Genomic DNA, 24880 nt, shown 5'->3' on the forward strand with positions numbered 1-24880 from the left:
TTTACAAGCAGACCAATATCGTTGAGAATTTTGTTAATTTTTAGAAAGATTTCTTTTAAATTGTTCGCCTTCCTCGAGAGAATAGCTATGGCTAATTCATAGGCAAACTCGCATCTGGAGATTTTTGTAAAACAGTTACTAATAATAAATCCACGGAACGCAGATTGCAAACGCTACTCATCAAAGCTTTAAACTTTTTAGCGAATCTTGGTTTAGATGTTTAAGATGCCAGTAACAGATTAACGGCCAGCCTATCAAAGAGATAAACATGATTTGTTCATCTTGAATGTGACTACTTTGCTTCAGACGGTTACATCCTTGGCATTCGTCACAGTGCATTAAAAAAATGTGGTAGCCAAATTGGCCCATAAATGTAGTCTTTTTGCAAATATTTCGACTTCCACGCCACGGATTGATTCTTAATGTCTTCGAGATCTGAGTTATGCTAAAAAATATTCTATCAGGTCTATCGTAAAGTTAATATAAAATCTACAACAAATTTGTATTGAAAATACAAGAGCAAAATGGTTAAGGGGGAGCCTGGTTTATAAGGTCAAAAAAATCAATTTTGTTTTTTTCGTTTTAAGCGATTCCTAATATATTTCAGAATATTCACACAAAGTTACAGAGCCTAATTCTCAATATTTCCGTAGATACAAAGCCAAAGGTAGGCGAGCGTTAGGTAGTTACGCTGTGACCGGACAGCTATAGTACAAACTTTATCTTCTTTTCTTGACGTTTCATTTTTATGATTTCTTTGAATTGGCGTACATGAATGAAAAAAAACTAATGAACCTTTTGAAATGAATCATAGCTTGTTCCCTTCAGCATTAAATTCTCTTCTATTTGAACTAACAAAATAGATACAAAAATTTGTTTCAAGATTTTTATACCAAGTTGAAGTGAATTCTTTTTTTATAGAAAGGCATTTTTTTCTTTAAAACCTCTAAAAAGTTGAAATTTTGGAATTTCTCTCAGTTTTCTTAGTTCATCTAGAATAAAAAATCATGATAATTAGAAATCCATTTGAATTTTTTGCTTTAGATAATAATTACGAGCTGTATCTTATTCGCCAGTTGGAAACTCCAGCGTTGCAGCGCTCTACTAATTTCTATGTTAAACATTTTTTTCAACTTATTTTAACCAGTACAAAAGTTTTTTATACTTTTTAACTGTTCATTAAAAGATAGAAAAAACTTTGCAGTGCTAAATTAATTTTTTCCTTAAAAAAAAAAATCGCAAGAGATGCAATTTTTAGACCTCATAAACCAGGCTCCCCCCTTAATGAAAGCAAATCAGGTTCCACTCAAAAGCGTAAATCTTCAACTCCAAGAAGATAAAAAATATCGTAATATTTTCTGAGTACGCCGCTTTTATAACAAACAGAAAAGCTTTAAAGATTGCACATCTCATACGAAATTTGTTTTATAAATTTCTCCCAAACAAATATCATATAAAGTAAATATGTATTTTTGCTTGTATATTTTCAGGTGCAGTTTTCGGAGGTAACTTTTATGCATATTGCTGAATAAGTGCTGCCATTTGTACTTAAAAAACTAAATTATTAAATTTAAGGCGCTAAGCTTTCAGGTAAACAAATTCAATTATCATAATTTTGAAAGGGTTTATATATTAGTTTGGAAAAAAAGATATAATTATAATATTTTCTCGGTAGATGGCTGTAGTGATCGATATCTCGTAAAGTAACGATCAAACAATTTAAAGCTTTTGATCGTTGTCAAGGTGCCATTTCACACTAAAAAGATTATTTTGCTGTTTTTTGTTTGTTCCATTCAGTTGTGAGTTACAGGGCGTTAACAATGGAAGTCAACAAAGAGAAAATGCGGTACATTTTACAACTTAAAAAAAAACAAAATGCAAGCCAGGCGGCTGAAATTGTGGATGGTTTTATGGTGCCGATTGAATTTGAAAGGTCGAGCCAACAAGTTCCGAGAGATTTGATAACTCCTAAAACACTCAGGCTAAAAAGCTCATAGTATTTAAAGCTCTGTGGAAGTTTAGATAGTCAAGGAGGAAAGGAGAGAAGGAGAGAAGTAACAGAAGGAAAAAAATAAGATAGAATAGAGGAATAGAGGTAGAAAAATTAAAATCGGCAAAAATATATCACACACAAGGTGGCGCATAATTAATCATTCCAGATTTGTTTTTTTTTATTTTAGAATTTTTAAAGAAAAATTAAAATTTTCAAAAACTGAAATTAGAAGCAAAAAAGTATCACATACAAGGTGGCGCAAAATTAATCATCATCTTTTTTGTTTTAATTTTAGAAACTTTAAAGAAAAATTAAAATTGTCTGAAATCTAAAAATATCCTCCAGCTTGAGGGAACGAATTTTACTCACTCTCATTACATCGGTCCGCAAAAGTCGTAACCCTACTCTAGCAAGTACCGGACACTCACAGAGAAAATGCTCAGCGTTATCCGCCTCCTCCAAGCAAGACAGGCAAATCGGGTCCTCAATGATTCTAATGGTGGTTGCATGCTGACCCCAAAGGTTGTGTGCTGTAATAATACCGACCATCAACCGAAAGTCTTTTCTACCAAGTTTTAGAAAAAAGTCCGACAGTTTTCTGTTCGGACTTATCACAAAACACTTTGCAGTTCTGCCGCGTTCAAGGCCGGACCATCGCTCTTTATGTAAATTGCATACATAATCGCTAATCCACTTCTGGATTCCTGATCCACAGTAAGCCAATTTCATTCCCTTCAACCCCGCAGTGTCTTGGAACCCATATAAGTACGAGCTTATTCTGTCTTGCCACAGAATTAAGCTTATTCTTAATGTTAATAATGCCGATTAAATACAGATATAATCGAAGTTGTCCCGTATGTTTTTATGCGTAGCATCGCCCAAGCGTTAAAGAACAACCGTAAAAAAGTTGTAAACCATTAGCGTTAAAAATGGTACGCACAAATAATGGATTTCTTTTTCCTCAAACTAATATTTAACTTTCGATCCGAACGCCCGTGCTCATGCATTTCAAATCAAAATAAAGAAAGAGTAAACTCACCACTACTCCTTTATGACGCTTCGCTGGCCTCTGTTTGTAATACAAACTTTGTATGACTCATTCGTTTGCTGAAACTCCTATGGGGTTAGAAGCGCAGCAGCAGCAGAGGCATATCCATACAATGTACATACTTGTATATATGTATACCGTGCTGTTGTTGTGCCTACAGAATATTCGTCACATACTTCACTTTTTTGCTCTGTTCATCCCCTTTGCAATGCCATATTCCTTTGGTGGCTGACTTGCTTTTTGGCGTTTGTTTGTTGGCGCTTGCCGCGCATAGTGTAGCATGTGTGTGTGCATGTGTGTGTGTATGGCATATGTTTGTTTGCAAATATTTACGCCGCGTTGCGTATATGCGTACGCTTTTGACTTAAATACTATTTGTCACCCTTCTTACTTAGTTGCTTGTTGGCGTTAGTCGATTTGTTTTATGTCTTCTTTCTTGGGTTTTTTTTTGGCTTTTCAGTTTCTCATTCCCCAGTGACCACCGAAGATGCGCAAATTCATTCACACTTTTTTGTTTCCTGTTACGCGTATGTATTTTGTGCGTAGCGGGCAACCAAACTTTGAGGTTATGTTGACGCAGAAATTTATAAATGGAATTTTTTCGGAAGTATCTAAGTTTAGTGTTTGCTTGAAGGTCAGTTAGCGGAAAATTTTCAAAATTAAAAAAAAAAATGTTTTAAATTTCAGTTTTCTTCGCTTTTTTTTTTTTTATTTGTTTATTTATTATCAATTAATATTATTAAGTACTACAATAAACAATAGTATTAGTATATTAATGCTCTTAAATTTGAAAGTGACTTGTATGGGTACTAAATGCCAGGTAGGCCAAAAACAAGTATCTTTTTAAAAATTAATTAAATGATCAAAATGCAATGTTTTTGATATATCATAGTTTTATTAGAAGGAAGAAATGTTTCCATTATTTAAGGGACACTATTTAATTCATACGGCTGCCTCGGCTGGCTTTGTAGTAGCGCGCCTTGTTAGCCCGAATTTCCTACATCTTATTAATGGTTTGTGATTTTATCTCACTGATGACCCAAACCATATTCTTCCGGAGAGTGCAGAACCTTTTTGGATTATTTTACACAAAAAAATCCCAACATAATCAAATCGCAGCTCCGAGGTGACTCATAACCGTACAAGGTGCACAAAAAATGGTCCCCCCTACGGCCTGTGTAGCAAGGTACTTCTTTTTTATTACCAGACACTTGGTGCGAGCTTGATGTCCAGATCAACAAATTATTGGTTGTCTAACTGATACTGCCTTATCAAAGCAGCCATTAATTTTATTGCTTTCGCACTGAAATGCAATGGTTCAACCTTTATGAAAAATGTATTAATATAATTTGCGCTTCTATCTCCCTGGCATCACAAAAACTCTCGGCTTTTAACCCTTTCGGTACGGAAAGCCGCTAACGGAAATACAAATTATTTTATATGTTTAATAGTTGCAATGGGTGAAATAAAAGTCTTTTGTCCCATCAAAATTGTAGGTATCTTCAAACATTGCCGGGACATATAAGTCCCGTTCGGACCGAAAGGGTTAAGGGGACAGATACCTGTAAACGGCCATATTTTCCCTGATTTTCATTAAAATTATTTAAAATGAAGAAGTTAATCTATTTTTTTCAAAATTCGTATACAGTTTATTTATACATTAAAATAATATAATTTTTTTTTTATTTTAATCATTTAAAATGGCGCATGTACACTCAATTCTTTCAGGAAGGTCGCAGCGGGACTTCTCAATCGGCGGGCATTGTAGCATCCGCGTCAGTGAGCTGAATACAAAAAACCAAATTTTTTTTTGCTTATTAATGTCATTATTTCTATATGAATTAAACAAAAATGAAAAAAAAAAATTTTTTTTCGAAAAATTTTCGAGGCAAAAATAGTAGGAAAATTCGCCCAAAATTAATTTTTTTACGCATTTTATCCCGCGAATTTTTTTTTTCATTTTTTTTCGAAAAATTTTCGAAAACTTGTAAATTCACCTAGAAAGTAATATCATAAAAAAGATGTGTGTAAAATTTCAGGGAGATCGGCTAATAACTTTTCGAGTTATCGTGTACGCCAATTCGAAAAATATAGTTTTAAACAAAAAACGCTTCTAAAGTTTGAATACAACATAACTATACCTCTCCCAGCGCTCGAACGCAAAGAATAGAGTCGTCGGTTGACGATCTATAATAAAGGGTGATTTTTTAAGAGCTATAGGAAAGTTTTTCAAAAAAACACACGTGAAATTCAGAAAAATGCATGAAATTCTTATTTAATTTATCGATAGTACAGTCCATATAATTTAATGTGTGAAGATTATTTCATGCAAATGTTGGCCGCGACTGCGCTTCAAATGGTCCATCCGCTTAGTCCAATTTTTGAATGCTCTTTCCAATGTTCCGGCCGGTATCTCACATATAAATGCTTTAATGTTGTCTTCCAATGCGTTAACTGAAGCAGGCTTGTCTGAACAGACATGAGCTTTAACATAGCCCCACAAAAAATAATCTAATGGCGTTATATCGCACGATCTGGGTGGCCAATTGACAGGTCCCGAACGTGAAATAAAATGTTCACCGAACTCGCCTCTCAACAAGTCCATTGTTACGCGTGCTGTGCGGCATGTGGCACTATCTTGCTGAAACCACATGTCATGCAAGTCAAGCTCTTGCATTTTGGGCAAAAAAAAGTTCGATATCATTTCACGGTAGCGCTCACCATTCACAGTTACGTTACGATTCGCAGCATCTTTGAAGAAGTAGGGTCCAATGATAGCTCCAGCCCATAAACCGCACCAAACTGCGACCTTTTCTGGATACATCGGTAGCTCTTGCAATTCTTCTGGCTGATCTTCACTCCAAAATCGACTATTCTGTTTATTTACGTACCCATTGATCCAAAAATGAGCTTCGTCGCTGAACACAATTTTTCGACTTTAAACTTTCTTAACAGAACACGCATTTTTATAATCAAATTCAATGATTTGCAAGCGTTGTTCGTTTGTAAGACGATTTATCGTTAAATTATAGACCAAACTGACGATGTTTGACAGTGAAACAAAGCGCGAAACTTGCTTTAGCTGTTTAAACCAATTGTTTCAAAATATAATAGCTAAAGAACCTCCCTTTATAAGAAATACTTAAATTTACGTTCTAAATTTTTTTTACATATTCTTTATATCACATTTATAAAAAAAACATTTTATAAAAAAAAATTTTTTTTTACGAAACTTTACAGGTACATATCTGCCCCCTTAAGTTATCTCTATTAACAAGGATGACCACCACCTAACTTAACTGAAACAAATTGAAAATACAGATTTTCCGAGAACAATAATTTTTCGATAATTCTCATTTCACGCTCATCTTCATTATTCCCTAGAAATAAGCCGCGTTCCCCTTACTTATTTCTTCCTTTCAAGCACTTCTCTTTCGAATAATTAAATTTACATTAGATACCTTCACATGCCCCCGCTACTTCTAGCCATCCATCCAACCATTTTCGCACGCACTTATCTCACTTCGACTCACACTCGCTCTCTCACATCATCTTCCCCAGTTCTTTCTCTCGCTGCTTCATTTAATTTCAATTTATTTGTGCTGTTCTCCTCTGGGCACGAATGCCTCGCAAAATTTTCAATTTTATATATTCAGGATTTAATTTGGCGCACGTGTCGCTTGTGAGTTCAACGCATAAGTGAACGACTGGCTGACTGATTGCCAAAAACGCACAAAAAAAAAAAAACAATCTTGCGAAAAATACCTGCCATGCCGTTTAATTGTTTATTGAACCCCTAAAGGTGGTTCACGCGCTCTGCTTTTGCTCACACACACACTCACAGGCTGTTCACTTTTGACACGAAACAGATCGCCGCGGGCTACTAGAATCTTTCCACCAAATTCGTTTGACGTTGCCTTTGAAAAAAGCCCATTTAAATTGCAGCAAGTGTTTGCCCTCATTACAAATGCCAAAAAAGTCATTAACGATTGCTTTGTTGCATCATTGGGTTTAGTTGGGCTTAGCCTTGCAGTCTCAGTCTCTCAGTACAGCTCAGCTCGGCTCATTCACTTTGCTAACTTGCACACGCACACAGCTTTCTGTTTTTGTTTTTTCTAGTTTTTGGTTGTACTTAGTTTTCCATTTTGTTGACCGCTTCAAAAGGTAAAGGTCGTTTAGCGACTTCGACCAAAATATTACTTTTGCCGTACTTCTTGAATGTGTATGTGTGTATGTGTGGCTGTGCCTGTGCGTGGAGGCGTACATATGACTTTTTAATTACGTTAGTCAAATAAATTTAATAAAGTCGACTCTAATTGATGCGCAGCATCAACCCAAAAGTTAGAGACATCTAATGCTTTCAGCCTAAATAGAGTTGCTTTGAAGGGGATGCTAGTGAATTATTTGAAATGGGAAATTTCTGAGTATTAGTAGTAAGAAAATGGAATGGTGTGAAATGCCAAAGAAAGAAAGTGTTTTTGATTAGATATTTGGAAATTCTTGGAAAAAATATCTAAAGAGGTGATGATGAATAAATTTAAAAAAATGTATACCCGAAAAATTTGTAATTATTCTTTGTAAAGCCAAGTTTAAGGTACTTAGCTTGGGTTTAGTTTCATGTGGCTGGCGCTGAGCTTTACTGGCTTGAGTCCACCGGCTTTTTTTTAACTACATGCGCACCCGACATATATATATTATTTCAACTTTTTCTCTACCTCTAACTTTGCTGTATCACTTAGATTCGCATAAAAATTCTGAATTCATGAATTTCCACTTCCTTTTCCATAATGCGAAGCAGTCGAAAAGCAGATGAATGATGTGAAGAAATAACAGTGTGAGGAAAAAGAAATCCATTAAGAATTTTTTTAGTGTGAAGTGTGACCTTGACAACGAGCATAAATTTGAAATTGTTAGACCGATACTATACGAGATATCAATCACTTAACCATCCACCAAGAAAATAATGGATTTATTTTTCCCCCAAAGTTATGTTGGGTTATGTTAAGTTGAAGCGGTTGTTCACTGTGGGACACACTCAAGCTCATGGCCCATTGTGATGCCGCATGGTGAACTTGTCCTTATCTCTCCTAAAACCAGTGTGTACTTTTTAAACATTTTATAAGATCCTTAATTCCGACAGAGTTGAGGTCTTCCAATTCATTAAAGCCCAAAACGGGCACCTACGTCTGTATATAGCAGGGCAGTGACACGGAAAGTACGGGATCGACTCTTCCTCTTACTCGTCTAGACAACTTTTGCAGAAGTTATGCAATGATTCTTAGTAGAAGTTCCGTGCGTTTAGCATGGAGATTCGGCCACAGCTGTCGGCCGATTTTGCAAGTGGCTTCATTAAGCCATCTTTCATTCGCTGCTCTTACAATTTCTTCAAAAATAAGTAGTTTACATGTTTGCAAGGGTATGCCTATATCATTTTTCCCCAAGCTAATATTTAATTTTTGTGTATATATTTTATGTATATGTATGTGAAAATTCTTGGAAAAAGGAAAAAAGGTTTGGATATAAACAATTTTAATTATTCCTTGTACAAATGAGTTTTAAAAGTCCCTGAGTCCCTTATGATAACCAAATTGGGAAGTCGATGAATCTGCACAATTGTGCTATCCTTGACTAGGTTTTATTCTCAAAAGATTCTAAACTAACTTTCGTCCCTTTTTCCAGAGTGCAGTTCAGTCGCAAGGCAGGTTGCTTAAGGTTACTGGCTTTTTTTCTTCCTGTGGCTTCTATAGAAGTAATTTGTCAATAATTCTTTAACGCTCAACCTGAAGAACGCTTGCAAGGGTTTCATATACGATTCAGGTTTGGCTGCATTGCAGCTGCTAAGGAGTCGCCATAGGTTGTCTGCAACATTTTTAAGGCGTCTGAAGCCGAAATTTTTTTGGAATAACAAAATTTCAAACAAATTCTTTGAATTTCCATCGTTAAATTCGAAGAACACACTCGAGCAGAAAACAAACTATGTGACATGTCACGCTAAAATTTGGCATGTAAGCTTATAACAGTCCTACCAAAAAACAAAAAATTTATTTTTGCCATATGTCATCCGCGGACCGTTTTATTGATACCGTCTCGTTCATATTTGAGTAGAAGGTAAATCTAATAATTAACTTTTTTTGTTGTTACGTTGAAAGCCCTCAAAATTAAAAAAAAATTTTAATTAAAAAAATTAAAAATTAAAAAAACAAAAAATAAGAATTAAAAAAGTTGTTTGTTTAAATATTAGAAAAAATTTTAAATAATAAAATATATATATCGTTGTTTTTTTGTAGTGCCAAAATTTAGAAGTTCTTTGACTATTTATGAAAAATTAAGAGAACAGTTTAAATAATAATCGTCATCATTGTTAGCGTTTACCCGCGTTGAACTTTGGCCTCCCAAGATAAAAATAAAATCGATCTGTAAACATTTTATACTAAATTTACGGAAGAGTGCATTTTTCCCATACGCAATCCATGGTAATTTTATATCCAAAAAAAAAAAAATTTATTAAATAAAATAAAAAATTGGTGTCTCACTTTTCTGACCGTAGAAAAAAATTAAGGAGGTAGCATCACAAAAAATACGATACAGCGCAGGGCAAAGAAAGTACAGGGTAAAGAAAGTACTGGGTAAAAAATTGGGCCTCCAACCAAAACTATCCAATTGGTCCTATATAGCCATTGTAAGGCCAATACTAACATATGCGGCACTAGTTTGGTGGCCTGCAACAGAAAAGAAATACAACAAAACTGGAATTGCTTAGTCATTGGCTCGAAATCACTCTGATATGGGTTCCCGGTCATAGGAACATACTGGGTAATAAGATAGCGGATGCGCTAGCAAGAAGAGGTTCGACACTAGACATAACAGAGACGGTGGCAGTCTCCACCCCACTCAACACAATAAAAGCATCCATTGCTTCATACTATCATGCTTTAGCCGAAAGAATATGAAAGCAACTAACTATATGTACAACAAAAAACACATGGCCGTCATACAAAATCCAAAGGACGAATGTTCTGTTAGGATGCTCTCGGCCAAACATCACACGCATCACTGCAACCCTTACAGGCCATTGGAAAGTAGGGGATCATGCAGCTAGACTCAATCTACCCTTCAATCCTATCTGCAGAAGCTGTCAAGCGGAAGGTGCGAAGGAAAGTCTTTTCCACTACTGATGTGAATGTCCAGGACTAGCTAGGGCACGACTCCGCTCCTTTGGCAAGCCTATCCTGCAACAAATTAATGAGATCTCAGACTTCGAGATAAAGAATTTGCTGCTATACTGAGACCTCACTAAATGGATTTGACTTAGAACCACAAAAAAAAACAAAAAAAAAAAAGAACATCATTATACGAGGACAGTGGTAGTAAAACGGTGCTGGTCACGAATTAGGATTATTTCAGTGGAAATACTCAACCACTTCAACAACAACAATAACGATAGAGCGCATATTTGCCATACAAATTCCATGAAAATTTTCAAAGAGTTTAGAATAAATATGAAAAAATACAATAAAATAAAATAAAAGCTAGGTGTCTCACTTTTGCGGCATTAGAAGAAACTTAGAGGGTAGAATCAAAAACATATTTTTTTGGTTACCCTAATTTACATTTAGTTCTGCCTTCTCCAAACTGGATAAAGAGGCAAAGCGAATGGGTTTGGTGGTGAACGAGGACAAAACGAAGTACCTCCTGTCTTCAAACAAACAGTCGGCGCACTCGCGTATCGGCACCCACGTCACTGTAGACAGTTATAATTTCGAGGTTGTAAAAAACTTCGTCTATTTAGGAACCAGCATTAACACCGATAACAATGTCAGCCTTGAAATCCAACGTAGAATCTCTCTTGCCAACAAGTGCTACTTTGGACTAAGTAGGCAACTGAGTAGTAAAGTCCTCTCTCGACGAACAAAACTAACACTCTACAAGACTCTCATCATGCCCGTCCTAACGTATGGCGCAGAAGCTTGGACGATGACAACATCCGATGAAGCGACGCTTGGAGTGTTCGAGAGAAAGATTCTGCGTAAGATTTTTGGACCTTTGCACGTTGGCAACGGCGAATATCGCAGACGATGGAACGATGAGCTGTATGAGCTTTACAACGACATAGACATAGCGCAGCGAATAAAGATCCAGCGGCTACGTTGGCTGGGTCATGTCGTCCGAATGGATACAAACGCTCCGGCTTTGAAAGTATTCGATGCGGTACCAGCTGGTGGTAGCAGAGGAAGAGGGCGGCCTCCACTGCGTTGGAAAGATCAGGTGGAGAAGGACTTGGCTTCACTTGGTGTGTCCAACTGGCGCCGGTTAGCACGAGAAAGAAACGACTGGCGCGCTTTGTTAAACTCGGCCAAAATCGCGTAAGCGGTTATAGCGCCAATTAAGAAGAAGAATTTACATGCTCTCTTATTTTATAGAAAAAAAAAATCCGCAGCGTACTTTTAAAATTCTTGACAGCATCTAAATAGTTGTTTCTACCACTAAAGTCATTAACCCTCTAAACGCGCCAGACAACCAAAAGACGCAGGTGAAAATTATTCTTTATTATTGAAGAACGCCCACTGATGAAATGAGCACCTACCTATACTTGATTTCTTATGCATCGATGTTGGAATTTTCGCATGTATGCGTGCGCATGAATGCGTATATGTGTGCGTGTGAGTTGACAAATATTTCATCAACAGAGTTGTTGTTTTTCCGTCTATCATTTTTAAGTTATTGCGAATTTTGTTGTTGTTGCCGTTGCTGTTACTTTCGAAGTTGTTCGTACAATGCAATACACACACACTCCCACACACATGCGTGCATGTCAATGACAGCCAATAGTATAGAGAAGTCTGCTGCAAAGACGCGTTCTTTGTTGCCCTTGGCAAGTCTTTCAATTTTTCACTTTATTGTTATTTATTGTTTTCCCTTTTTTATGTGTTTTTTTGTTTGTTTTTGCTTTGCTTCCAATCCACTTGACAGTTTAATCACTGTCTGGCGGTTGTGTCGTGATATCGCAAGAAATCGCTAATTTTCGTTGCGCAAATTTCTTATCCTTCCTTTTTGGTGTTCGAACGCAACGAAAAATGGTCGACTCTTTTCACTTGCATGTAACAGTAAATTAACAACAACAACACGGCTTCTACTTTCACAGTTTGTTGCGTATATTTTTGGCATATAATTGATGTGCTGTGCACTTAAACTGTTGTTATTGTGCTGTTATTGTCTTTAGAGCTGCTGTAGTTGGCCGTACATTCCGGTGCAAAATTTGTGGCGCGCGCGTGCTTTTGAATAAATTAAGCTCTAGCCAGGGATTTTCTTTTGATAACTTACAAGTTAAATCTGCCAATACGCGCACTTTTTACAAAACTTGCATACTATTCATTAGATGCCAAAAATTAGAGCTGCGGCTATGAGTATTTGGAAGTTATAGAAAATGAAAAAAGATATTTTTAATTTTCTTGATAACTAAGCGATGCTTATAGCTGAAGTCTTTACACGACGAAAGTTTTTTTATATTTGAAGAAACAGAAAAAATATAAGTACCCATTATAGTTTTATATCTGCTGTCTAGCTTTGATTCTTAAATTGGGAAAGAATTGAGTTCTCTATAATTGAGTTTGATGCTTATTGAATATCAATCCGTATCAAAAAATTTCAAGACTAAAATTCATAAATTTAAAAATGTGAGTTAAAATCTAAAAAAATGTAGGTTTGCTTTTTAAGTTATTTTTTTTTAATTCTAAATTCTAATTCTGATTTTCTCTTTTTTTAATTAATATTTCAATAATTCGAAATTAATGTTTTTTCTAAATTTAAATGGTTTATGATCACAGTTCAAAATCTAAATTTTTTCAAATTCCAAACTAACAATTTTAGATTGAAATTATATTTTAACTTTAAGATTTAAGTTTTGAAAATCTCGATCAATTTTAAGTTAGATAATTAATATGAGGGTTGTTTTTTAATTTTTTTAATCAAGTTCTTATTCCTAATTTTTTTTTAATCTGAATACTTTTATTTTGATATTTAAAAATTAAATTCAAAAATTTATAATTATTTAATTTTTTTAATCAAGTTCTTATTCTTAGTTGTTTTTTTTAATCTGAATACTTTTATTTTGATATTTAAAAATTAAATTCAAAAATTTATAATTATTTAATTTTTTTAATCAAGTTCTTATTCTTAGTTGTTTTTTTTTTAATCTGAATACTTTTATTTTTATATTTAAAAATTAAATTCAAAAACTAAGAATCTAAAATTTATTTTTTTTTGTCTAATTTTAATTTCAATTAAAACAATTTTTCAAGTTTATTCAAGGTTTTTTATAAATTTTCCAAACTCTAATTATTATAAACTTTATTTTAATTTGTAAAAATTAATCCATGCAAATTCCATAATTTAAAATTTGTGAACAAAATATTAACATTTTTAAATAGTTAAATAACCAATAATTAAGATTTGAATGGGGATGGCACAAAGGCATGAAGCCTGGCCATAGGACTTTTCACATCTACACAGACGGCTCTAAAACTTTAGGCGGAGTGGAAGCGGGCATTTACTGCTCAAAACTAGGGACAAGGCAGCCTATCAAGCTGCCAGACCACAGCAGTATTTTCCAAGCGGAAGTTTATGCTGTGGGGAAAGCCGCGAAGCTAGCCTACACTAGAACAAGAAAGAACTCAACAATTAATATATACGTGGAAAGTCAAGCAGCAATAAAAGCAATCAGCTCATTTTGTATTAAGTCCAAAAATGTTGAACGGAGCAAGGAGGCCATAGAAAGGCTAGCAGCAAACAGTAGGCTGCATATCTGTTGGGTAACTCGTCACAAAGGCATTATGGGGAACGAAATAGTAGATGAGATAGCAAAAAGTGCTGTTAGACTACCTTTTGAGCAAGAGAACACCATACAAAAACCACTAAACACAATATACAATGAAATGGAGAACATGAAAAGGCGAGCGGAAGCTAGGTGGACTAATCTGACCACATGCAAAACAACAAAAGTCATGTGCAGAACTAACAACAAAAAACTGACTCAATTCGTACTTACGCACTCGCGAAAGGACTACAGAACTATTATAGGTATGTTAACAGGTGGTAATCTATTGGCTGCATATGCGTACAAGATAGGGATTGCAAACACGGACAAATGCAGGAAGTGCAGAGAGGATGTTGAGGAAACTTTACAGAACCTTCTGTGCGTTTGTCCGGCATTATTAAAAACGCGTCTAAAATGCCTGGGAGACCCATTGGTTGAGGGTCTGGAGTACGTCTTAAAAGCGCATCTCCCAGCTCTGCTTAAATTCGCCAAAAGCGCTGATATTCTACATGAAGTCTACTTTCGGTATTCATAGAGGTCGGTCTCCATCTGGTGTCGCTAGGGACCAAAAGGTCTATGCGTGGCTTATTGCCAACCAGGCTAACCTAACCTAACCTAACCTAAGATTTGAAAATTTAAGTTTAAAAAAAATAAAATTTAAAATAAATTAAAAAAAATTAAAGCTCATTAAAGTCGATTAAATGCGAGTTTGTTAATTTTGAAACTCAAATGTGAAATATGTATATTAATTTTTTTCTTAATTTTGTGTTTCAATTTGTAGTTTCAAACCAACCTTTTAAATTTCCAAATATCACCTTTTATTTTGCTGATTTGCAATATCAATCCATATCAAAAAATTTCAAAACTAAAATACTTTAATTTTAAAATGTGAGAAAATCAAAATATAATATTGAGTTCCAAATCTTAAATTTCGAAATAGTCCTTTTTATTTCTGCTGATTTTAAATATCAATTCGGGAATAAAAAATTTTAAACTAAAAAAAAATGGAAAATTTTAATTCTTAAACTTTAAATAAAAAAGGAAAAAAAAATAATATTAAATTTTTAATTTGAAAATTTTAGAGAAACAAATAAGTATCAAAATTTGTTTTTTTTTTCTTAATTTAAATTAAAATTTATAATTTTGAAAATAATCTAACTAAAAACAACTTTAATTTAAAATGTTTAATTTCGAAATGGCATATTTTGTTTTTGCTGATATTGGATATTAGATTTAAAATTTTTTAATTTGGGAAAAAAACTACGCATGTTAAGGTTTTGAAAATAAAAAATTAAAGATCTAACAATGTTTTTTACTTAGAAATTTCTAATTTCGAAATTTAAATTTCGAATTATTATTTTTCTTCAAATGTTTATCTCAACTCCATCGGCGACTGGTTGTTGGCTAATGCCTATTGATTATGCACTAATGACTATTCACTATTGACCGTTGAATATTGACTATTGCCACCTGATTATTGATGATTAATTACTGTATTATTGTATTGTAGTATTATTAATTATATCGATCATAAATTCTTCTATCTAACATAGCAATAATCTACATGTGCACGCGTGTGGTTGTGCACACAAAGCTATGTGCGAAATTCGCATAATTCAGCAGCCAGAATGCCGAACTCTGGTTGGCGAAAGGATGACGCACACGCGCATACAAACGACCGTTCATATGTAACTGAACCTATTCATGTATGAGTAAATATGTTAGCACGTCAGCTTCACACATTATTCATATCTACAGAGAATTGCATAGCCTGCTTGCATTGCAATATTTGTTGAATTGAATTTTGTCGGCAGCTGTGGAGCACTGCTTTCACGGCATTTGTTTGTTTGTATTTGCATGGATGTAAACACATTTGTGTGTAGGCGTGTTCTAAGCAAATAATTCCAGGAATGGAGATGTGAGGTGATTTTACAGCTGCTGTAGCGTTGAAATTTCGTGGTGTGCCTCTGAAATTGCCAATAAAAAAACTGATTGCAATGGAATTTTTTCTGTGCCCAAGGCAGCACTCATACGCCATGTAGGACCAGTTTGCAAGCTAAGCTGCGCAAAGCTATTGGACTTGACATGGAATATAGTACAATTTTTTGTAATATTTGCTATTTCTGAAAGAGTTCAGAGAGAGATAATAAGATAATAAGAATTTATTACTACGGCGACCTCCGTAGCCGAATGAGTTGGTGCGTGACTACCTTTTGGAATTCACAGAGAGAATCTCGGGGAAACACCAAAATTAAGAAAAAGTTTTTTTTAATAGCGTTCGCCCCTCGGCAGGCAAACATCCGAGTGTATTTCTGCCATAAAAAAGCTCCTCATAAAAAATATCTGCCGTTCGGAGACGGCTTGAAACTGTAGGTCCCTCCATTTGTGGAACAACATCAAGACGCCACAAATAGGAGGAGGAACTCGGCCAAACACCCAAGAAGGGTGTACGCGCCAATTATATGCATATATATATATATGAAAATTTAAAATAATAAACAGCTTCAAGAGGTATTAGGAAAAAGCATCCATTGATTAAGTTCAAATACTCCCATCTGTCCTTCAGACAAACAACCGGCCCAACTACGTTAAAGGGAAGAATAGCTGAACAGACTTATCCCTTAGACTCAAACCCGCTCAATAGAAGAAAATCACATTTTACGAACTTTTTACTAACCTCATAAAACCTGAAAAGTTTGCTCAAAATAACAAACGATTTAATGAAATGTTCACAGATTTGTGTGGCGAACTTTTTTGTTCATGTGGGAAAACATTAAAATTAATGCCTGTTTATTTGCTTAGCTAAGTAGTCAAGTGAGCTCCGCCAACTAACTCCATATATGAATACGATATGAGGGAAAACATAACCTCAATGTCAGCAGACCAATAAAAATATTTCCATTGCCAAAGATTAGAAGTTGACGACAGCAGGCAAATAGGCGCTCGTACAGCAAGAAAAATGTAGATGTGTGAGAATGCGAAAGAGTGTGCGTGCGTGTGTGCGTATTAGTGTGACAGTCGAAGAAATGTAGCAATAAAAGTAGCTGCAAATATGTAATTTGAAAAAAGTAAATAATTAAAGAAAGAGCTGTGGCAGCTGATGGGGGAGAAAAGAGTAGAAAGCAAAGTGACCGGAATGGGTGTCTATTTCTTGAAAATATCGAAATGTCTTGACACTGCCTATGAAATGAAGAGTATTCAATGGATTCCAGTAACATTTATGGGCATACACACATACACACATATACACATACATACATGTATTCATAGAAATCAATAAAAATTTCATTTTACGTCATTCAGTTGTTTTATTCCGCCTCGCTAAGTGATGCTTTGACTACTCACATACAAAATGACTGTAGATAGCGGCGCAGTTGTTGTTGTTATAGCGGTTGTTGTTTTAGTTTAATGCTGCTATTTCACATTGACAGTGATGTTGATGACGAGCCAAATGACGCGTAGTGTAGCGTCAAATGATGTCGCTGTGCGATGATGATAAACTCAAGCATACAGAAGTGTGTGTGTGTGTGTGTTTGGGTGAGTGAAAATGATTGCCTTTGGCAGCAATATTAAAGGACATTTTGTTAACCAAGCAATAGGCGGTGGCAGTAGCCGCAGCAGCTGCCAAATTTATTGAATTTTAATGACATTTTGTACAACTTCTTTTCTGTTTTGTTGTTGCTTTTTATTAGTGTTTTATTTGTTGGCAGACAGGCTCAATATTGTCATAATGGCTATATTAGTTCAAATGATGGGATTTGCACACACATACATACATGTTGCTTTTGCGATGTCAAAAAAGTGTTTGAGTGTGTGAGAAAGAAGAAGAAGAAGAAGAGATATATTGTATATCAAGTAGTATATAACACAAATAGAAGAAAAATTAAATAAATATAAAAAAAAATAAAAATAAAAACAAAATAAAAAAAAAAAAATAAAAAAAATTAAAAAAAAAAATAAAAATAAAAATATGAAATAAAAAATGAAAAAAAAAATATAAATAATTAAAACTGTTTTTCTATTATAATATTTATGTTATTTTCTTCAATAATTTAACAAAATTATTAAGTTTTTACTTTCTTTTTAATTTTTTGCTGCTGATTTGAAATATTTTTGCGCATTTTCCGTTTTTTATGAACTGGTTTAAATTGAGTTTTCTAAGTACTTATGCATAATTTAAGTTGGCATACTCACTTTTCCCACACTCACGTCAAATGGTAATTTAATACTCTCATATCTGCTTATTAGAAGAGCGTAAGCGCAAATTCCCAAAGGCGCATGCGTCAAGCAGAGGGTACTTGTTTTTTGATTTATTGAAGTGAAACAGCGAGCTTGCACAGTGTTTGCAAATGCTTTTAAAATTGGTAAAAATATTTTATTAAAATCGGAAATCAAAATTATTTGCACAGTGCTTGCAAATGCTTTTAAAGTTAGTAAAAATTACTAATAACTTTTGCCGCTGGCGCTCTCGCTAATGCACCTTTTAGAAAAATTCAAAATGGGGTGATGCTGTTATTTTTATGTTTTTAAAGATGAATTAGAACGAAAACAATAAATCTTGAACATCTAAAGCTGAGAGCATCTGCTTGTTGCACTTTTCTGCCCTTTATTGAACTCGCTAAGTGGAGTGAAGGGATATACACTCGCCATCCCAAACCCGTAAGCAGTCGGACCTCGTATTGCACGCGGCCGCTGAAAGAACCTGGTTTACGGCTAAAGCCTAACCCTTAGTTCACCTCTGGCCCAGCGCAACTTATTGGAAAACCGTGCTGACTCATGGGCTAACTCTGGCGATGGTTTCTGAGCCACCACGATTTATTTCTGTGTTCTTGAGTCAGACAGAGAAATTGCATAATTGATGGAGCAGTCCTGTGCAACAGGCATTGCAGTGGATTAACAAACAGGCCAACGATCCAACCTTTGAAACTCCCCGAAGGGAAACTGCGACTACTTCAAATCCTGGAGCCTTTTTGGCAGCCGAATAGAGCTCAGGTAGGCGTGTGTCTCCACATGAGGTGCGACCTGCCGGTTCGCAGGTCTAAGCTGGCAGCCCCAGTAGCGGATTCGCATGCGTCGCCTAATCAACTGCCTTTCTAAATTATAGTGAATTATATACTGCAAGAAAGGTTGCCCCATACCTTACTGTGGCATAAGAGGAATAAATAAAAAATAAAAAAAAAAATTAAAAAAAAAATAAATAAAACCCAAACCTTAAAAAAAAATATGAAATCCATCAGTGCATATTTTGTGAGTTTTTTTTTTTGTTTTCCAAAAATATTTAAGCAATGAACAACATATTCGCCTTCTGCTCCAGAAACAATTTTGCTTGTTTTTCGAAGTTATCAAATGAGTTATTTATAACCTTTTTAGAAAGTTTATTTTGTGTGATCGCCTCAGCTGTTTGAATGGCTTCATTGAACTCGCAACGCTTCTTCAAATCAATGTTTTTTTTCTCTTTTTTATATTTATTAGTTGTTTCTCCAAACATAAAAATTTAGGTTTCACTCTTTTTCATTAAATTTCGTTTTTTTAATAACATTTTTTCCCTTTTTCATTATACTTTGTTTTTTTCTTACCCTTAACTTTTATATTTTCTCTTCATATTTTCTGTGTGTGTTTTTTTTTTAATACATATTTTTTGTAACTTTTCATTTCTATGGATTTTCTCCATTCCACAAATTTTAGATTGTTTTCCATTTATCCTTTTCGTATATCCTAAATTTTTTTTTCAAGTGAATCTTTTTGTTCCTTTTTCATAGAACAAACTTTAGGTTTCTTCATATTTTTTTTCTTAAATTGTTTTTTTTTTAATTACATATTCTTTTAAGAATTTTTTTTTCTCTTCATATTTTTTAAATTTTTATTTTAAGAACTTTTTTTCTCTTCCTCACATTTTCTGTTATTTTTTTTTTAACTTTTTCTCGTTTTTTTTTCATTTTCGTGTATTTTTTGTAACTTTTCATTTCTATGGATTTTCTCCATTCCACAAATTTTAGATTGTTTTCCATTTATCCTTTTCGTATATCCTAAATTTTTTTTTCAAGTGAATCTTTTTGTTCCTTTTTCATAGAACAAACTTTAGGTTTCTTCATATTTTTTTTGTTTTTTTTTTTTTTAATTACATATTCTTTTAAGAATTTTTTTTTTCTCTTCATATTTTTTAAATTTTTATTTTAAGAACTTGTTTTCTCTTCTTCACATTTTCTGTTAATTTTTTTTAACTTTTTCTCGTTTTTTTTCATTTTCGTGCATTCAAATTGTTTTTTTTTTTAATGTATTTTCCGTTTTCATACAACAACAAACTTTAGGTTTTTTTCATATTTTCAAAATTTTTTCAAATAAATAGTGTTTCTCTTTTTTATTACTTACATAGTTTTCAAAGAATTTTTTGTCTCTTTATATTTTCTAATTTTTTTTAAAGAACTTTTGTTTTCTATTCTACTTATTTTCCAAGTTTTTTAAATACATTTTTTCTTTTTCTATATTTATTAAATTTTTTCTCCACACAAAAACATTCGATTTTCTCTTTCTTACATTTTCTACATTTTTTTAAATATTTTGTTTCTTTACTTCATACATTTTTTTTAAATAAATATATTTTACTGTTTTATACAATACAATAAACATAAATTTTCCCTTTTTTAAATTTTTAATTTTCTTCATATTTTCAAAAATGTTTTTTCTTTCTACTGTTAATATTTTCTAATTTTTTTTTAAATCGTTTTTTTATATTTATTAAATTTATTGATTACATTATATATTAAATTTATTAATTCTATATTAAATTTGTCACATTTTCTCTACACAAAAACATTAGTTTTTCTCTTTTTTATATTTTCTACATTTTTTTCAAATAATTTCATTTCTATTTTCATTTTTATTGCATTTTGTTCTTACAACTCACTTTCTGATTTTCTCTTCTTCACATTTTCTTTATTTTTTCACATGTTTTTTGCTACATACTTATAAATTTCCTTTTTTGCGCCATTGTGCTTAAATTTTGCCTTCGTATTCTTTCATCACCCTCGTAACCATCCGTCGTTGTGGTTGTTGTTGTCGTTATCGTCTTCGTCATCGTTGTCATCTCTGCTTGACTCATTCGAGCAGCGTGTTTCAGGTTGCTATCGCCTGGCTTACCCTTAATCCTCGTAGTACTCGGTTGCTCGCAGCTCGTGTCAGGTTGGTTTTTTTCGTTTTCGCGTAGACTGAAACAAAGTGCTCGCTATTGATTTTGTACAGAAAAGAAAATTTATAAAAGTGCAAAGTGCAAAGATTTTTTAACAGCAGATTTGAAAACAAATAAATACAGAAAAATGTGAGAAAAAGCAATTCAGATATTTAAAATCCATATTTGTTGTTTATGAAAGTGCTGTTCGAGGACAAGAAAAGTGCGGATAGAAAAAATTATTTCAATCTCTGTTATACCAGCTGAAAATTTTTTTCAAGAGTCTATACTGTATACGTTGGCCTTTGCTGGTTGGCTGACTGTGTAAATTTGTGTAACTGTGGCTGCAATTTTTTATACGTGTGTGTAATGGCCATGCCCTGCACACAAAATACCTGCTTCGCCCCTCCGGAAACACTTCAATGTGCCCCTTTGGCTACTTGCTGCTATTCGCACTATTTCTAACATCAATTTTGGTCTTTTTGATATTGACTGCGACGGCTACAAAGGAGTCCTTATTGAAAATTTTTTATTTAGAAAGCGTGCAACAACAAGAACAACTATAGAAAATAAGAAATATAACATAAAAAAACAAAGACATTTATACTCCGAAAGAAAGTGACCTGCGGAAAATTTATTTATTAAGTTTTTACGTATACTTCTCCTCAGTTTGGCAATTGGTAAAAATAAAAATTATATGCTCAAAATTTGTATTTAACGAAATTTGTCATCATTTACGAATCGAAAAATTTTCACCACATTATTTTAGATTTTTTTTTATATTTATTTTGATTTCTATTAGCCTTCGATTATTAAATTTTTACATCTTTACTTTATGTCATCATTTCAATTATTTTATTTTTTCCCCCTAAAATGAAAATCTTGAGTACAATCAAATGACGAAGCATGAATACATGTTAGTGAAAGATGTGTAATATACTTATAGGCGCATAAGTTAGGTTAGGTTGAACTGGTAGGCCAAGTAATGACTGCACATAGAACGAACACTTTCAGAGTGTTAGCAGTAGGCGCTCAAACTCTCTTCAAAAATAGTTCAGCACATAATTTTGCTTTCTGTACCGAAAACATTTAATTCGTCGCATACTTCTAGGTGCTAGTGTACTCAAATTGAAAAATTCATTACTTGCTTTAGGGCGCTCTGGCGTACTCAACTAAGAAAATTAGCTCAGTGCTCAATTCTAGTTGAGTCACAATATTATTGCCTGCTTTTAGGTGCTCAGCTTTCACTCCTGCACACTCACCTTCAGCGCTCCTTCCCTTTCACTCTCTCTCTCGTTCGTGTGTGCTGCAGCCAAAGTAACTGAATGTGAAAATTTCCAACATGAAAATTTATTGTTAAAGGTCATGACAATGCAAACAACATAAAGTCTTACACACACACAAATACACACACAGAAAGAAGCAGGGAAAAACATAAATAAGCACTTATTCATTTAATGGCATTGTAGCGCATATCCTGCTTGTCGTAGCAAGCGTTAAAATGCTAGCAAAACTTTGTGTTTTTGCGTGGTGGCTTTAAATTCCGCGTTGAATCAGCAGCAGCGCCTTGAGGTATGCCATGATATTTACACAATAGTTTTCAAAGCACCCATTTGATGTTGAGTATATAAAGAGGAAGTAGTTTTTAGTGATATGGCAAACCTTGTAGTCTAAGTGACAGATTTTGTTTGTTAGTCCTTGAAAAGTCACTTTGCCATGGACCAATGCCGACGACAATCAAATTAGAGATTCGAAGTAAGTGGATGCCAAGAGTTAATAGAAGTTTGAAGGACGCACAGTGTAACTTTAACGAAAGCAAAACAGGCAGTTATTTAAATATGGAGGCTATTATTTAAATAAAGTAGGCTATAATATACATATGTAAATAACTGTGTTTGCTAGAGGATACCAATTTAGGAGTTGAAGCAACAGAAATTAAAAAAAAAATAATTTTTCTATAAATTTTTGACGTTTGCTGTTGAAGTGACAGTCCATAGCCTGGTCGGGTAGTTTCTGTAACTTATGCCCATCTGTCGACCACTGATAATAATGCCTACTTTTAGGCGCTATAAATTAAAGCTGATCTGTTCCATGAAGCATTGAAGCGAATGAGAAATTCTAAGCAAATATTATATATAATTAAATCAGACACTGAAGTCAATCTTTCATGGTCCTTTTAGAACTTACCGCAGTTAATGAATGTGGAAGATATTCAGAACTACCCCCAAAACAAATACACACCGGCGCAAATCTAGCCACTTTTTTAAGAGTTATCGTCAACTACTTGGGACAAAAGTGAGGACTTGAGATGAGAGGTAATCGAACTTGGTGTAGCCACAGATGTTACGATAATATTGAGAGGACGACCCTCGATTACACTGTGCAAATTTGTGTAGAACTTCTTAGATGTAAATATTTGTGAAAAAATGCTATTTATAATACCAAAACGGTTGTTTTAAACAGGAAACGAGGAATCTCCGAAAACTTATTTAGTTCCGACTTCAAAGCTGCATTCGACAGTACGGAAAGGAGTTACCTGTATGCCGCTATGTCTGAATTTGGTATCCCCGCAAAACTAATACGGCTATGTAAGATGACTTTGCTCAACACCAGCAGCGCCGTCAGAATTGGGAAGGACCTCTCCGAGCCGTTTGATACCAAACGAGGTTTCAGACAGGGTGACTCGCTGTCGTGTGACTTCTTTAACCTGATGTTGGAGAGCATCGTACGAGCCGCAAAACTTAATCGCTCAGGCACAATATTTTATAAGATCGTACAATTGTTGGCGTATGCCGCTGATATTGATATCATCGGTCTTAACAACCGCGCTGTTAGTTCTGCCTTCTCCAAACTGGATAAAGAGGCAAAGCGAATGGGTTTGGTGGTGAACGAGGACAAAACGAAGTACCTCCTATCTTCAAACAAACAGTCGGCGCACTCGCGTATCGGCACCCACGTCACTGTAGACAGTTATAATTTCGAGGTTGTAAAAGACTTCGTTTATTTAGGAACCAGCATTAACACCGATAACAATGTCCGCCTTGAGATCCAACGTAGAATCTCTCTTGCCAACAAGTGCTACTTTGGACTAAGTAGGCAATTGAGCAGTAAAGTCCTCTCTCGACGAACAAAACTAACACTCTACAAGACTCTCATCATGTCCGTCCGAACGTATGGCGCAGAAGCTTGGACGATGACAACATCCGATGAAGCGACGCTTGGAGTGTTCGAGAGAAAGATTCTGCGTAAGATTTTTGGACCTTTGCACGTTGGCAACGGCGAATATCGCAGACGATGGAACGATGAGCTGTATGAGCTTTACAACGACATAGACATAGCGCAGCGAATAAAGATCCAGCGGCTACGTTGGCTGGGTCATGTCGTCCGAATGGATACAAACGCTCCGGCTTTGAAAGTATTCGATGCGGTACCAGCTGGTGGTAGCAGAGGAAGAGGGCGGCCTCCACTGCGTTGGAAAGATCAGGTGGAGAAGGACTTGGCTTCACTTGGTGTGTCCAACTGGCGCCGGTTAGCACGAGAAAGAAACGACTGGCGCGCTTTGTTAAACTCGGCCAAAATCGCGTAAGCGGTTATCGCGCCAATCAAGAAGAAGAAGAAGATATTAGTCACACATTTAAAGTCCTTAGATTTATTTTTTCCCTGATGTCATGCATTTCTTATATGGAGAAAATAGGCAACACCGCCAGCGAAAAAATTATAGGAAATCAAAGAGATTTTTTTGCAACTCCAAACTTGCACTTTATTACACTAAAATTTAATAAGCTATGAAATTGCATACCAAAAATTTCTCTAAGAATTTTAATTAAAAACCGTCGAATTGTAATGAAAAGTTTGTGAAAT

General features: G+C 34.5%; 1 protein-coding gene across 7 annotated transcripts in view; it reads left to right on the forward strand.

Annotated features, from left to right (window-relative positions):
• LOC129246429 (kinesin-like protein unc-104) overlaps positions 1-24880 on the forward strand; it is a 166260-nt gene that overhangs the window by 60256 nt on the left and 81124 nt on the right. For 6 of the 7 annotated variants that reach the window (XR_008582465.1, XR_008582464.1, XM_054885259.1 and 3 more), the window contains exon 2: positions 1491-1505. The gene's annotated coding sequence lies outside the window, so the exon portion shown is untranslated. The other variant, XM_054885255.1, reaches the window with a different exon arrangement.

Source organism: Anastrepha obliqua, chromosome 4 (genome assembly GCF_027943255.1).
Source record: "Anastrepha obliqua isolate idAnaObli1 chromosome 4, idAnaObli1_1.0, whole genome shotgun sequence".
Lineage (NCBI taxonomy): Eukaryota > Metazoa > Arthropoda > Insecta > Diptera > Tephritidae > Anastrepha > Anastrepha obliqua.